This window comes from Petaurus breviceps, unplaced genomic scaffold, assembly GCF_028583685.1.
Source record: "Petaurus breviceps papuanus isolate PSGF00001 unplaced genomic scaffold, PetGlider_PUasm1.0 129, whole genome shotgun sequence".
Lineage (NCBI taxonomy): Eukaryota > Metazoa > Chordata > Mammalia > Diprotodontia > Petauridae > Petaurus > Petaurus breviceps.
In genome coordinates, this window is record NW_027185665.1 from 1316948 (window position 1) to 1333872 (window position 16925).

A 16925-nucleotide genomic window follows, 5' to 3' on the forward strand; every position below is an offset into this window, starting at 1 on the left:
TCTGTCTCTCTGTGCATGCATGTGTGGTTTGTGTGTGAGTGTGTGTACGTGAAGGAATGTCAAAGTCAGGATTAACTGATATGAGAAGAGAAGAAGGAAGGTGGACAATGCAGAACTCAAATAGTGTGACTAGTCTCTGGGAGGTGGTGGAATTGGGGAATAGAGAGTGTGCAACTGTCTATTTGTACATATGGGATCTTAACAGTTTGTGGGTTTATAAAATAGGAATGCTTGTGTATTGGAATGCACTTTAAATCAGTCTGTTCTAAGGCATGAAATTCATGGTAGCTCAGACCCAATTGTGCTTTTTCCCTTTTATAATCTCTCCGGGCTCCCTGCCTAGAGACAGCACCAGGTCTTAAAGGATGAAATCATGGGGCTTAGGACCAACAGAACAAAATGAGTTTAGACTTTCTCCCCATAGAGGGCACATTTAAAACAGGAATTATTATTATTTTTTTTTATCAATTGGGGTTAAGAAACTTGCTCAAGGTTACATGGCCAGGTGTTTCTGGGTGGGTGCTAAGTGTCTGAGACCAGATTCGATCCCCCAGGTCATCCCGACACTGGGGCTGGTGCTCTTACTAGCTGTGCTACCTGGCTGCATCAAAACAGGAATTTTTAACTTTGTTTATATCATGGGTCCTTTCAACAATCTGGTTAGACCTATGCATCCCTTCTCCAAACAATATTTTGTTGCCTACATTCATCATTGAAAGCAATGCTAAATTTCAGTTAGAGGTTAATGAAAATCAAAATGTAAGTTTTTTCATCCAAGTTCATAGACTCCCTGAGCCCCTTAAGAGTCTATGGACCTGAGTTAAGAACACTTGCTCTGGCAGAAGTTAATAACTCCTGGTCTAGAAGAAAGCATTCTCAAAGAACTGCTCTGTTGACTCTGCCCTGAAAGGTCCACTATAATGTAGTGGAGTGACTTGGTGCCGGGCATATTACTGGAAGGTTTCAGTGAACAGTAAAGACTGAAATTCTCACTTTCCTATTACAACCCTCTTTCCTTCCACGCTTCCCACTCTACAAGCCCATAGAAGAAACTCCATCACCCCTCTCCCCCAATTCCAGGTAGTATCAATTATCCTGTCTTTCCTTAGCAATATATAAACCAGAGCTAAATCTTTCCACTGTCTATTCTAGCACATTGCCAAGGTCTCCCCTCTCCCATAACATCCCACAAGCTAATCTCTGAACCAGATGTTGGCCATTTCACATTAGGAGAGAAGGTAATAAATATTTATTATTGGCTAAGTGCTACTTGGGGCAGCTAAATGGCATAGTAGATTGTAGTAGTACTTAGTATATATATATATATAGTAGATAGTACTTGTCCTGGGGTCACAAAGACCCCTGAGTTCAAATCTGGCCTCAGACACTTACTAGCTGTGTGACTTTGGGAAAGTTACTTTAACCCTGTTTGCCTCAGTTTCTTCATATGTAAAATTATCTGGAGAAACCACTCCAGTATTTTTGCCAAGAAAACCCCAAATGAGTCATGAATATTTGGATACCACTGAACAACAATATGAATGAATATACGTGTTAACATATACCAAGTAGTACTTCTAAGAAGTTTCCATGTTCTAGAAATTATGTCCCTAGTTTTTCAATGTACTAATATTCAATACAAGCCTGAATCCATGTATGTATGTATGTATGTATATATATATATGCACAAACACACATATATATATATAATGTTATTGACTTGAGAACACTTTATCTTTAAAATGTCCAAATTTTAATTTAAAAGTTTCATTAATACCTACTATTATTAGACTACAGCCATCCCAATATACCCAATATACCCATATACCCATAGCCATACCAATATACCCCCATTAAATTATTGCTGCCTCAAAACAAAGCAAAGCAATTGAGTAAAACGAATTTTCTACATTAACTGCTTCTGATAGCATATTCAACATTCTTTGTCTTTTGTCCCATACCTCTCTACCCCGAGAAATAAAATATATTCTTGAAACTATTTTAAAAGTACAATTAAAGTAGACTAAAGACTTAACACCTGACAAGTGATAAAAACCAAGTTGGAATTATTGGATAATTTCAGATAGCAATAGGGAATCAGAGTAGTGACCTGTTATGTTAGAGTGAGCAGAATTATTGACTAGTGGATAAGACTTCATTGAGCATCAGTGAGAAGAAAGACCATCCACAGGCTCTCTGCCTGGTATTATCAGAATTCACCCAACCTGCTCTGCGTCAGTTGACCTCACCCTGGGCATAGGCCTAGACTTGTTTTACCAGGGCTCAAAAAACTTGACTGGGGTCTGGATGGAATATTCCAAGAATCTTTTAAATCAACAGCTCTGCTGCTTGACCATGAAGAATGGCTTAGAGAAGACAGAATGTATAGAATCAATGGAGTCTTACCTCAGCCTCCTGGAGGTTTAGGCTGGCACTTGTTGGTACAAAGTGATAGCTTGACCTTCTCCACCTTTGTGTCTATCCTTCCCACTTTAAGGCTGACTTCAAGAAAAATTGTCTAGTGGAATGCCCTTCATTCCTCTTTTAGCTATTGCCCTGCTCTTGTCTCTCCCAACCATCCTTTTCAATGTACTTTCCCCACATGAAAAGACCTAATACTGGCTGATCTAGAGAAAGGATTCTTAGTCTCATTTGTGTCATGGACCCCCTTGGCCATCTAGTGAAGCCTACAGGCCCCTTTTCAGAATCATGTTGGTTGCTCACACTCATATTTGAAGGAAAGGCTGAATTTCAATTATTCAATGATTATTCAATTAAGTTGCGTCTGACTCTTCATGACCCCACTTAGGGTTTTCTTGGCAAAGATAGTAGATGAGTTTGCCATTTCCCTTCTCCAGCTCTTTTATAGATGAAGAAACTGAGCTGAATGGGGTTAAGTAACTTGCCCAGGGTCAAATAGCTAGTAAATGTCTGGGGCTGGATTTGAACCCAGGTCTTCCTGACTCCAGGTCTAGCACTCTATCCACTGTGACACCTAGCTGCCCCAAACTTCAACTAGAAGTTAATGAAAATAATGATGTAATTTTTCCCATTCATTTTTTTTCCCCTCCAACTTACCCTTCAGAAAGCTATCCATACAACCTTTAGAGGGTTGTTTACCCCAGTTTGAGAATTCCTGGCCAAAAATGTCTCCCCCTTAAAGACTTATTCATACTAAACAGTTTTACATCCTTTGTCTTACCCTTTCCCTGACCATTCTCTTTCAACCTCTAACCAAAGCTTAATCATCCAGTTTCCCTGAAATTTAGTTTTCAAAGTATGCTTTAGAACAAACAGATGCTATTAAATGCCTTCCGGTTTTGAATCCTGATCGTTTCTAGAAATACCCTCAATCCCTTTCAGGGTGAATTCTTTCTTGTAAAAACAAAACAAAAATTTTAGTAAGGCCTCTCATGTGTTATGAGGTCCACATGCTGTGAGGGCTGACTATCACATGCAGCATGGAGGTGTCATTGTGTAAAGGGAGGTAGGAAAGACATCTCTAGTGCCATCACTCCCTCTACTCCCCACCAAGGGACACTTTAACTCCTGGCAGGAGGGGAAGGAGGAAATTGGGGTCTGCTCTCCTCAGAGAGGGCACTGGGTTAGAGTTCCATCTATTATATCTCATCCAGGGGGAAGTTTCCTGAAGTCTTTAGTGCAACACTCTGGGGATAAGGACATGGTGGAGATTGCTCAGTCTCTCAAGTCTTCCCAGAGTCTAAGTGGGCTTGGCCTGTTCATCTTCTCTCTAGGAGAGCCCCAAGTGACTGCAGAGCCTGAAGTCACTTGAAGAACTTATGAAGACTTAAGAGTTCTCTCTCCCCAATAATGACTAGCCCCACCCCTCCAGCAGGGGAGGGACATTGGTCTCCACCAATAAGGAGAGAATACCATTCTACAGACCTTTGGGACTGGGTTTATACTATTAAGAAAAACAAATAAACAAACACAGCTGTAGTATCTGACAATATGGACAACATTCCACCCTAGTGATTCCCTGACTAGAACAGAGGCTGCAAAGGTGTCTGTGAATAGATTTTAGGAGGTTCATAAATTTTGATGGGAAAAAAATACATTTCAATTTTTCGCAAATCTCTAATTGAAAATTAGCATTTTCTTCGATTAAAAAATTTTATTCTGAGAAGGGGCCCACAGGCTTACTAGGGGGTTCAAGACACCAAAAAGTAAGGCTCTCTTGGCATAGACTCTGGAAGGAGAGAGTTTTTTTTTCATGATTTGTTCTCTGGGGTCATCATCATCATTATTATCATTTTGATGAGTGAAGGTTCAGCTTCCTTTTAGGAACCTTTTTCTTGTCTTTGTTGTAGTCATTGGATATATTGTTCATTTGGTTGAGCTTATTTCACTGTGTCAGTTTCTCTCTTTCTCTGAATTCCTCATATCTATCATTTCTTACTGTACAATACTATTTATTGTATTACATTCATATATCACAGATTTTTTTTCCTGAAATTCCCCACACGATGGTGCTTAACTTTGTTTCCATATCTTTGCTGCCCCAAAGAACACAGTGATGACTATTTTCGCATAGACTGGACCTCTGATTCTCTTTGAAGTACATTCTAACTGTCATATTTCATGCTCTTAATGAATGTCTTCAGACCCTCTTTTCTCTGTTAGGGCTAGGATGATAAACTAATTCTAACTAACATGTCAGTGAATGAAGATATTTTCTTTTATTAGCATCTCTAGATAACATTTGCATTTTATCAACATCCTTCAATGACTGAACTCAAAATAATTTTATGAATGGAAACAGTGGTAAGGGAGGGGGGAAGTTTTTGGATAGAAGACCTTTGGCAGAGAGTTTTTTGAATTACATCAAATAGGAAGTGAATTGCTATGCCTGTTCATAAGTTTGGTTTTGTGCCATTGGCAAGTTGTATGGGGTGAATGTTCCTATTTCCCTAATGATAATAAAAAGAAGATTGAGGGAATTGACATAATTACTACTACTGCTGTTACAATTACTACTACTGTTATCACTACCACCAAAAAAATGGTGGTAATATAATATAATCATATTTATACATTTACATCTATTATGTATAAATTTACATTTACATAGCATTATTTACCAGGCACATGTGCTGTGCACTTTACAATTATTGTCTCATTTGATCTAACAACCCTGGGAGGTAGGTGCTATTATTATCTCAATCTTATAGATGAGAAAATTGAGGCAAATAGGTTTAGTGACTTGCCCAGGGTCACAAAGCTAGCTGTGAGGCTGTCTAGCTATCTACTGCGCCACTGTCTCCCTCCCATGAAAATCTGTGATAGACATGTAATCCTAACTTTGAAAGATTTAAAGTGAAAGGAATACCATAAACAGGATCATAGATTTAGAATTGTAGTGGGGTGTAGAAGCCATCTTTATTCTATTAATGAGGATCTGAGTCCAGCACCCTATCCATGATACAATAATCCCTCTCAAAAAAAAAAAAAAGAGGTCTGGCATTTTTAGAGGATCTCACAACCAAATGCTAACCAGGCCTGAGCCAATTTAGTTCCTGAGATCAGATGAGATCAAACATGTTTAGAGAGTTGTAGATAAAATTTACTTAGTTTAATACCCTAGTCTTACAAATGAGGAAGCTTAGACCCAGAGAGGCAAAATTATTTATCCAATATCACACAGGTAATAAACAGGAAAGGCAGGATTTGAACCCATACGCTCTGAATGAAATCCAGCACTCTTTCCAGTACCCTATGGTACATGGTTCTGTATTGTACTTTTTTAGTTAGCAATTTCTGTGGAAGAAGAGTGTCACCTTTTTTATCATTTTTAAAAGGTGAACAGTCATGGTCCTGCTGATTGAGCAAAAGTCAAGGAGCTAGAGCTAGAACACATTTTTGAAGGACATCCAGGGAATTCCTGTTACTTTACTGATGAGGAAACTGAGGCACAGAGAGGTTAAGTGCAGAGGTTTGCAGTCATGACTTTTTCCCTGCTCCTTCACATTTTACCTTGGATCATATGATCCCCTCTTAAGTTACCCTGGGTCTCAGTTTCCTTATTTGTAAAATGAAGGGGTCAGATGTGATCATCTCTAAAGGCCTTTTTAGCTCTCACATTCTAATCTATGTAACTGTAAGGAAAAACTAATTTAATCCAAAAGAAAATCACTGTCCTTTAAAGTACTATATAAAAGTGAGTTAATATTAGGCAGAAATTGTTTTTTTGTGGTTGACCCTCAAAGGAGACATGGAGTTGTTTGAACCTGTTCTCAGAGTCTCAAAGTGAAATACAGAAAGGCAGAGAAACCTCTTTCCAATGTTAGCACTAAAACTGACTGAGATGAGTCAGGTGGATGCCCCTTCCCAACTTCAGTCTCAGGGTAAGGAGGAGGAGGAAAAGTAGAGGAGAAGGAAGAGGGGAGCAGAAGGAGAGGAAGAGGAAGAGGAGGAGGGGGAGCAGGAGGGGAGGAAGAGGAAGCAGACGAAGGAGGAGGGAGAGGAGAAGGAGAGATGAAGAGGAGGAAGGAGAGGAGGGAAGAGAAAGAGGAGGGGGGGAAGCAGCTGCTGACTTGGTGTGATCTGAGAACCACTAAAAAAAATCACTAGGCTGTCATAGCTTCTGAAATTCCTGTCATGGAAGCCATTCCTTTTAAGTGAAGGAGTTATTACCCACTAGGCTGCTGTAAAAACACACAGATGTCACCTGAGAAGGCTAACACATTAACCCATTAGCGCCTGCTCCCACCAACTCAGATTAGTTTCTGAGACTGTCAGTCCCGGGGCCAGGCCCAGAGCAGGTAAATTCCAAAGGGGAAGAAGAGTTTCTTTAAAATCCTAGAATGTCAGGTATTCCTGGAATGAGTGAAGTGCCCATCAGAAATTATACACCAAAGCCCCTAAAACCTGCCAGAAGGGGCCCCTACCAGGGTCCCTGGAAACCACCTAATAGTCCATAATAGTAAGGGAATGTTTTACCTGTGTTGCTAGAAACATACCCGAGATACAAGTCTGTTCTTGTTAGCCCAGATACAAGTCTGTTCTTGGTAGGTACACAAGACTTTACTAGAAATGGTACCCCCCCTGCCCCGCCCTTGGAATCACACTCTGTTTGTTAGCAACACCTAGGTCTATAAAAATGCATCTTACAGAAGACTCGATGCTGTCTTCCCTGTTGGGGAGGCAGTCACCATGGTTAATAAACACTCCTATCAAATTATAATTGGCTGGGCTGCCATGTCCATTTTATTTGTCCATTTCACTTGGAGGTCCCACCGAGATAGCCTTTGGCTTTGTATTGACAGCTGGACCAGGCTCCCTGGAGGGCTGGGAAAGCAATTCGCCCCAGGAGTATGTGGCCATTCTGGTTACTATTTGGCACTACAAAAACTGAAGTTGAAGGTCACCAGATTGGCTATTCAATTGTTTTATTTCAAAGTTCAAAATTAAGACCATGATTGTTACTGGTAAACAGTTGTATTATCTGTGTTGTATGAGAAGCAGCTTCTCTTAAAGGCTTGAAGTAGATCTGAAATGTTAAAGGAATGAACACCTAAATAAAGTTTACTTGAGCAAAAGGTCAAAAAGAAATCCACTAGGATTCTTTCTCCTCCCTGTAGCCCTACCTCTGACAAGGCCTAATGGAAATGCAGATTTAAAGATCTTCTCTGCCCCCAGGCCCTCTGATAGGCTTAAGAGACTCTGAGAACCTGCCTTGATTTGAAAATGTACTCTGCCCCCTAATAGGCTGAATGTGGTCACATGGAGCCTGTGGCAGGAGGCTTGGTTTTCAGGAATGCCCACACCTTGATGCTGTGTGATTGGGCAGTGGGTCAAGAGGGTGGTTACATTCTCTGAGCCAGGAGAAGGCTATATAATCCCTGATGTGAGGCTTTGCTTTGGGGCTCACTTTGAGAAGTGTTTTGTGATTTGATCAGATGAGACTCTGAGAAGCCGTTGTTGAGAGCCCCCCGGCTTTGAAAAACCCAGATGTTGATTTGGATGGATGTAATGGTTGGACAGTTTGGAAACCTGTCTGCTTGATCTGTTTCTCTGTCTTGATAATTCTGTCTGTATACTCTGAAGTTCGGGGTGCCTACCTTTTTCCCCTGAGCTAGGTAAACAATATATGTTTGAGTGATTAAAGTAAGCTTGTTAACCCATTTTGAGTTGCTTTCCTTTAGCAAAGCAGATCTAAGAACCTGTGTTGGCAGCCACCCTGGGGACACTGGGGTGCTTGCTTCTACACAAGGCTAAGGACTACAGTGCCCTCTCACTGTGTTCCAGCTCTGACCAGACCAGTGCCACAGTGACAAGTTGCAATTGCTAAGATTCTCTTCCCTGTGGTCCCAGTTCTTCTTAGCTAGGGATACAGAGCCCTCCCCTGTCATCCAGCTCTGACAGAGCTGAGGAGACAGTAAGAGGTTTGAACCATTAAGATTTTTTTTTCTCCCTGTTGTCCTAGCTATAACTGAGCTAGGGCTGCAGTGAAGTTAATCTCAGTTAACTTCCTCCAAAATGAAAAAGGGGGGAAGATACAGTAGCTACATCGGAGCTACATGGGCTTGTCATCTGCCTACCTAAAAGGTTAAAACCCTGGAATAGAATATTTTTCTGAATAACATGGGAACAGTTAAACAAGGGAAAAGAAGCTTGTGAAACAAAGGTACAAACACAAGTTAATCATTATCCCATGTACTAAGCCTGGGATACATTTGAGCTACTAAAGTGTGTGTTACATCTGAGCTATTCAGCCTAAAATTATATTCTTTCCACAGCCTAAATAGTTTAGTAAAAGGGTACTTGATCTAGCTCCTATCAGCAAGTTTTAGATCCCCAGGTACCCTGAAGTCCACCTCTTCAAGCAAGTAATCAGAGCCTGAAGTTTCTACTTCAAGTTCCCCAAACCCTCTCCTCAATGTTCCAGGCAAATTGACCACCCCATAACCAAGGTCTGCTACAGCTAAGCATTCATAGAGCTTTATTTGATAGAGTATAAGCTGATAATGTGCTTTGAGTGTGATGAGTTCGGAAAAATGGAGGGTTCCCCCTGAAATATAGAGTTCACTCTGTACCATGAAGCCCCAACTTCAGTACCATCTAAGAGATCTCTCCCTTACTACAAATAGTCACTTTGCTTGTTTCAGTGCCAAGGAATTAAAGAAGGTTGCTAAGGACTCCTTGAAAACAGTGGAGCAGGGAGAAAACACCCCAGAATATAGAGCAAAAAGGAAAAAAAACCAGAGAGGTACAGCTAAGAGAAAGATGAAAGAGAGAAAATCAGAAAAGTGAGAAAAAGCTTGTCAATGAGAAGCAGTGTGTTCCGAACTCTGCAGTGACTGGTTGTGTGACCTAGAATAAATCATTTAACCCTGAGTCTCAATTCATCTGTAAAGTGGGGAGATGAGAAAAAGAGAGGAGAAAATGAGGTCAGAAGTCAACTAGCTTCTTCACTTGGTAAGATCAATCATTCTTATATGTAATTTGGAAATGCAATTAATGTCATCTCACAGTTTATACTATTGTTGTATTTCTACACTGTATATTGTAAAACGTGAGTGAGAAAAAAATTGTGTGAGACCAGTAGTGTTATTTTAACCCTGACTTGTAATATGTATATCTGCTATTTAGAAAAATTTGTAAAACTATTAATTAAGCTATTTTGGGCTATTATTTTAATGCTAAAAGCTATAAACTGTTAATTGATTATTGTATGTGGAAAAGAGGAAACTAACTGAATGAAAACTTGTCTGATTAGTTACAATTCATATAAATGTTCCTTATGTTGTAAAACCGTCAAATCCCCTAGAAACTCTCTCCAGGCAATGTCATTCAGCGGTCATTTAGCCTGAGAAAGGAATTGGTAAGAAGTTGCAAAGATTAAAAAGAATTTCTATAAATTGGCTTTTATATTTTAGAAGGGTGGTAAAAAGGAATTCCTTACATTATAAGATCTGATACATTTTTATTGCTTATTGTAGCCCCATGAGAATAGAAATAATTGTAACTGGCTCTAAGCTGTGATCGGTGAAGCTTTTTGTTTAAGGTAAAAAGCACTTGGGACCATAACTAAATTTTATTTTGAGTTTGAATTTGGGTATAGTTGTCTGCATTAAATCAGTGTCTGAAAAAGAAATGCCACTAGCTACTCAGAGGAATGTGATCCTGTGCTGTCAACAGGTGGAAGTCTACATTTGGTAACGGCCGAAGGGACAATCTTAGCCTCTGTCTGGGATGGGATCCCTCCTGGCTCAGTTTACCCATGAGGTTCCTTTGAAAAGAAATGTTTCCCACCTATTCCTGAGTCTAGCTATGAGATGGAACAGATGCTGCAGGAGATGGAATATCTGTAACTGTACCTGAATTTACACAGAGCCAAGGACATTTTCTCCTGGCATATTTGGAATGTCACATGTCCCTGCCTTTTTCCTTCTATAACAGGTTTCTATGCTCAGTGCAAGTAATAAATAAAAGATGTGAGCTTTTTTATGTTAGCTTATTGGAAAATCTAATATTATTTTTCATCTCGAATTAGAATATGTACAGAAAGTTATGCAAATTGCTTAAGATCATTTAATAGTTTTCAATTAACTTCCTTCACAGAAGTTTAGTGATCATTTATAAATCTTGAAACTGTTTTGAAGAAGGAAAATACCTTTAGAAGAAATTTTTAAAATCTCTAGTGTGATTTTAAGAGACCCACTAAAATCTCCATTTGCAAGACGTTTCTTGCTGAATTGATGCAACATATTGTAAAGCAGAAAAGAACTTGCTGTTTTAATCTGAATTTGTAGTTATTCCATCATCTAAACAAGTGTTAATAAATTCATTCCCCTTTTTGAAGTTCTGTTCGGTACCCCACCTTCTATTGTATTTTGGGTGACAAATGCTGTTATGTATGATTGTTAACGATTTACTTCTCCAGCCCCTCCAAGCTCTCTGAGACATCCAGGACGAAGTTCAAGCTGTGTACCAGACTACTCTGCTGTTAAGGTGGCTGGAAGAAAAGCCTGAATCCACCCCTCACACATCAAGGTGACGGCTCCTCCTGACCCACCAGACCTGGGTAACAGAGCCAGACTGTGACTTACAACTGAAGATAAGAGACTGTCCTGATGTTCCTGTTCCTGGCATTCCTGCCTTTGGTCGGTTCCAACTCCTATGCTCCCACCTTGTAATCTTGGACTCTTACTAACACAATTGATGGGACTCTAATTTCAAAAATGTGACTTATGGCCAGCCCACCCTCTCCTTTGATCTCTGTGCCCTGCTCAGCCCCAGATTTATGTTGTTTTTGTATTCTGGGAGCCGATGGTGCTGCTTGTGGAGCCGAAAAGCATCCTTTGGTCAACCCAGTCATATGTCTGCCCTGAGGATGGGTCTCCCGATTGTGGGGGGACCAGGAAATATCACTGTGTCAATTGGAATTGTGTAACCATTGCTGACTGGGTCTCCTGTGGCAGCCGTGACCACCACATTTCATTTCATTGTAATACCCTTAAGTCAATGTAACCCAGTTGTCATCAGAGTTTTGGATTGGACCAAACAGGATTGGAAAACTGGGACACCTTGGGAAATCAGGTTTTATGTCACAGGAAGGGAACCTGGAGACTTGTTACCTCCTGATGGCACTTGAACCCCAGATGGCCCCCTGTTTCACCCATTACCATCACCCCTACAGACTCGGGCAGCACTCTGGTAGTCTCAGACCCGAGCTTAACTTCTGACTGCTTGTATGCAGGAACACCTTTGTGCCGGCAGCCCCCATTTTAGTCCCTATCCTAGTTGGCCTTGGAATGGCAGGACTGGCAGCAGTGGGTACCACAGGCCTAGTGCAAGAGAACAGTCCCCTGGACTCAGTTGAGTCCGAGTTTCAACTATGAACAAGAAAAAGGGGGGAGTGAAGTGCTCATCAGAAATTATACACCGAAGCCTCCTAAAACCTTCCAGAAGGGGCCCCTACCAGGGTCCCTGGAAACCACCTAATAGGCCATAATAGTGAGGGAATGTTTCACCTGTGTTGCTACAAACATACCCCAGATACAAGTCTGTTCTTGTTGGGTTCCCAAGACTTTACTAGAAATGGTACCTCCCCCCCACCTTGGAATCACACTCTGTTTGTTAGCAACACCTAGGTCTATAAAAATGCATCTTACAGAAGACTCGATGCTGTCTTCCCTATTAGGGAGGCAGTCACCTGTGGTTAATAAACACTCCTATCGAATTATAATCGGCTGGGCTGCCATGTCCATTTTATTTGTCCATTTCAGGAGCAGTCAGAATGCAGTCTCATTTACAGAGAATGGTTCCTGGTTTCCAGGGCCAACAAAGCATTTATGTAGAGCTTTACACATGCTATCACATAACATCCCTGTGAGGTAGGGCTTATTATTATCCCATTTTACAGATGAGGAACCTGAAGATCATCAAGTTTAGGTAATTCACCCATGGTCACACACAGCTAGTGAATGTTGTAGCATCCCCTTCATCGACAGTTAAAGAAACCTAAATTCAGGGAAATTAAGTGGAAACATAGGATTAGAGTGGGAAGGGACCCTCGATGTTCTCTACTCACAACTTCTCCTTTTATCAGGATGAAACTGAAGACCAGAGAAGTCCGGTGACTTGCCAGAGGTCACACAGAAAGGAGCAGATCTGAGATAGGAGCCCAGCACCTCTGAGTCCCAATTTAACACAAACTTTTTGTTGCATGGGCAAGAAACCTTAGTGAGATACAGGGGAAACATGCTGGAGGGATTTTACAGTTTTACATTTTTCTGCTACATTTGGGGGCTGCAGTGGGAGAATAAATGAGTTAAATCCTACATTAGTAAGGAAGTAAGGCTAGTTTAATAAAGAAGAACTGGTACCTAGTCTGTATATAGGTAAGCAAGATGTGCATCTTCTCAAGTCAATTTATTCACATTTATTTAGGAATGTAAGGTCTTGTATTTAGGTCTGAGAAGGAACTCAGAGGTCCTTTAATTTTCCCTTCACAGATAAGGAAACCAAGGCTTTGAAAGGTTAAAGCTATTGTTGATGTTCAGTCATTTCAGTCACGTCTGACTCTTTGTGACCCCATTTGGGATTTTCTTAGTAAAGACATTGGAATTGTTTGCCGTTTCCTTCTCCAGTTCCATTTTACAGATGAGGAAGCTGAGGCAAACAGGGTTAAGTGACTTGCCCAGAGTCACACAACTAGTAACTATCTGAGGCCAGATTTGAACTCAGGAAGATGAGCCTTTCCAGCTCTAGGCCTGGCACTCTATCTACTGTGCCACCTAGCTGCTCCCTGGCACTTAGGTATTTAATAAATGCTTTGCTGACTTCACTTTGACTAAATCCTTTCCAATATCAATAAAAGAGTTCAGGTTCTTCTTGAAGCTATCCACAATGCCCTCATTTTGAAGTAGTAATTCCAAGAATAGGAACTAGAGCTGTGATTTCATCCTAACAAGGAATTCTCTCTACCAATGCAAGTGAGTAGCTCTCCCGCAAATTATAATTATCTATAGCAGGGGTTTCAAACTCCAGTAGAAAGAAGACCGTACATAAAGATACCTTAGAAAATCATATATGAACATTATCTATGTCCTGTTGTGTTTTTGTTTATTTTCCAATCCTTCCCTAGGTATATTTTCATGCGGTCCGGGCTGAACTCAGCAGTGTTGCTAGTTATGGTGGACACCCCTGGTCTGGTGAGGGCTGGTGATGTTCTGTGACTGGTCACACAGCCAGTATGTGTCAGAAGCAGCACTTGAAGCTAGGGAGATGCTCTCACAGGATGGTCTCCTCTACACTCCTCCCTTGTGCTCCTGGAACCTCCTCATCCTGAAGAGTTCTCCTTGGGTCTCATACCCCAGATGCATCTTCCGCCCCCAGGGCCCCTCCCTCCTATTGAGGACAGAAGATCCCTTCCAGAACCTCCACTTAAGAAGGGTGTTCAGGCCAGCCAGCCCTTCATTTGCCACCATGCTCACTGGTGGGTTTTGCTCCTAACTTTTCAGTTTCCTTTTGTGTATCATTTTTCCCATTAGATGTAAGCTCTTTGAGGGCTCCTTGTCTTTTTTTTTTTAAACTTGTATTTGTATTCTCAGCTCTTAGCACAATGCCTGGCACATAGTAAATGCTTAATAAATGGCTATTGACTCACTGATTCTATCCACCATGTTGCAAGCAGTCAGAGATCTAACTAAGGTTAGGATTTTTTCTATAGGATAGACTTAGAAGAGGGAGAAAGCATTCACTTCCAGATGCCATGAAAAGAGAGTAGAATTTGTCAGTCTCTACCCTAGCCCCTTGCAGCTCTACTACCTTAGCAGAGGCTTACCCAAAGGGAGCCATCAGTATCCAATCTGGATGGAAATCACAACTGACCAAAGTGGAGAAAAAGACTGAAAGGAAATTAAAAAAAAAATAAACTTATAAAAGGAATATGCCTCAGGGATAGGAAATAAAGCAGACTCCCATTTTATTTAAAAATAGTTGCTGGTTAAAAGAAAGAGTGGAAACTTCTATTATAAAAAAGGTCCAAGAGGTTGACTCAGATGATGGGGTAGTTTATTGACAATTCTGATAGTTAGACACATAGAAGTGACATCATTAAGCATAGGAGACTGCCCAGAATTGGTTTACTATTCACTAATTATTGGCAGGGAGTGGGGATGGGGACGACTTCTAACTTCATTTTCTGAAGGGCAGGGAAGTGGGTTAATGAAGTGAAAAGATGCTCTTTGGGGTGTGTTAGCCTTTCACATTAACTCAACACTTTGAAGGAAACAGAAAATGTGGGTATCCCATTTAATCCAGAGGCAGCCCTTTGTGATCAGTCACCACAACTCACTGAGAAAGAAAAACATTACAATTTCATTTTGAAGGTGAAGAATCTGAGGTTCAAAGAGGAAAGAGAAAGTCAATTCAATTCAAAAAACACTAGTTAGATGCTGGCTCCATGGAAGGCACTATACTTGGTAGACCAGTCTTATAAGTCAGAAATAAGAATTAAGATGAATATCCCCAGTTTGTAGGGATGGTGGAAACATGAGACAATGAAAAGAATTCCTAACTGGGAGACACAGGATCCAAGTTCTAATTCTGTCTCTGCCATGTGACTTTAGGTGTCATTGAGCTTCTATGGGACTCATTTCCTCATTTGTAAAATGAGAGGGTTTGGCTAGATTGCTTCTAAGGACCCTTCCAAATCTTCACCTATGAAACAGGCTCACACTCTCTAATAATGGAAGGCAAGATTAATTGAGATGAGCTCTTTAGAACTAAGCAAAAAAAAGGATGTGACCTATAATACATAAAATTCTTAACCTGTGTTCCCCACCCTCATATACAATGCTTCATTTTGAATAGGGATGATGTATCTATTACCTTTAATAATAATATTAACGTTGTAACCTTGGCCAAATAAATCATTTAATCTGTCGCCCTTAGTCTCCTTATCTGTAAAAAGGACATAAGAATACTTGTAGCATCAAATGTACTGTCAAGACTCAGTCAATGTGTTGGTTAGTTTTCTCAAATTGGTATTTCTTCCACTTTCCTCTTCCTTCATTGGTATAAGGGATGGCTCTTTAAAGGAAAAGGGTGGGATAAACATATATTTAGAAAAGAAGGTGGTCTTTAAGAAAAGATGTCAAAATTTTTTTAGAATACCTGTTAGGTAGTTTTACTTCCTACTTGAAGAAGACCAAAATGATATCACTATGCTGGGGTCAAGGTATAGTGTGTCTGATCAGACCAATATGAACTCAAAAGACTCTACCTCAGGTTGGACCCAAATAGTTCACATGAATATTTGGAGCAGAAATGTCTCTAAACTCACACATCTCACATTTATTTTGAGCTACTGCAATATATATGTTCCTACTCCTTTCTGGCAAGGAAGTGTTTATCTCTATAAATTGCCATAGGGAAAAGAGTCCTATGTTTTGTTAATACTCTGTGGATTTTTCTTATGAGAGTCTCCTAATCTGCTATAGATCATTTTACATATACACATTACACATTATATGTATGTATATTTGATATATTACAAATAGAAAAAAATAGCTATTCAGACTATTTTTCCCCCAAAGGGGTTAATTGCTTAATATTCCCCTGGAGCTCTAATTTCAGGATGCCAGTCTCAGCATATTCATCCATAGTTTTCTCTCTGATAGCTTTATGCTCAATCTGTCTTGCTTAGAGGAGTTCAAAATATTTGTAGATATCACCTTCACCCATGGGTTCAATTTAACCTCTTGATGTAAGTTCTCAGTCTCTGCCCTTTTTCAGCATATGTGAAGAATTTTGTATTTATTGCATCTAAATGTCATTTTGACATCATTGGAGAAAGATACCCTGTGATGAACTCCTTCTTTGGGAGTTTAGTGCGTGTGTGTATTTTTTTTTATGGTGCCATATAGCTTGATGTCATACGTGGACATGAACTAAGATGTCTTGTTTTGACTCCCTATTTAATCCAGAAACCATTTTTAGTTCTATTTAGGAGAAGCGATCATGGATTTAAAGTGAGGCAGAATCAAAATAGAAGTAAAACATCTCCCTGACAGGTATCGTATTTTGTAGTAATTTTTTTGACATGATTGTGTTTGTGGCATATTTTAGAGAAGATATTTTGGTATTGACATCAAGCACTTTAGAATTCTCACTATACTTGGATCTAAATTGCATGTTTACAGTTCATGAACCAGCCCCAATTAGTAAAGGCTATATAAATGCTTGGGTGCTTTCAAGTGGCTTGTTCAATAATTATCAAATCTATAAGAAGTTTCTTCTCATATACCTGGGACTTATGGGCACATTCTTACTTGTCATGGAGCAAGTATATTGTTCTCTTGTATTTATAGATTTCTGCTTGTTTTTCTCAATACAAGCTGTGAATATTTGACTGTAAGGTAGACAAACACAATTGCCCCATATTGGGAGAGGTC

General features: G+C 40.1%; 1 long non-coding RNA gene across 1 annotated transcript in view; it reads left to right on the forward strand.

Moving 5' to 3' along the window:
• The window catches only part of LOC138173645 (uncharacterized), a 19186-nt gene extending 6975 nt beyond the window's left edge, over window positions 1-12211 (forward strand). The window contains exon 2 of the long non-coding RNA XR_011171476.1: window positions 10907-12211. This is a non-coding gene — a long non-coding RNA (uncharacterized lncRNA). The remainder of the gene's footprint in view (window positions 1-10906) is intronic.
• Window positions 12212-16925: the final 4714 nt, after the last annotated feature.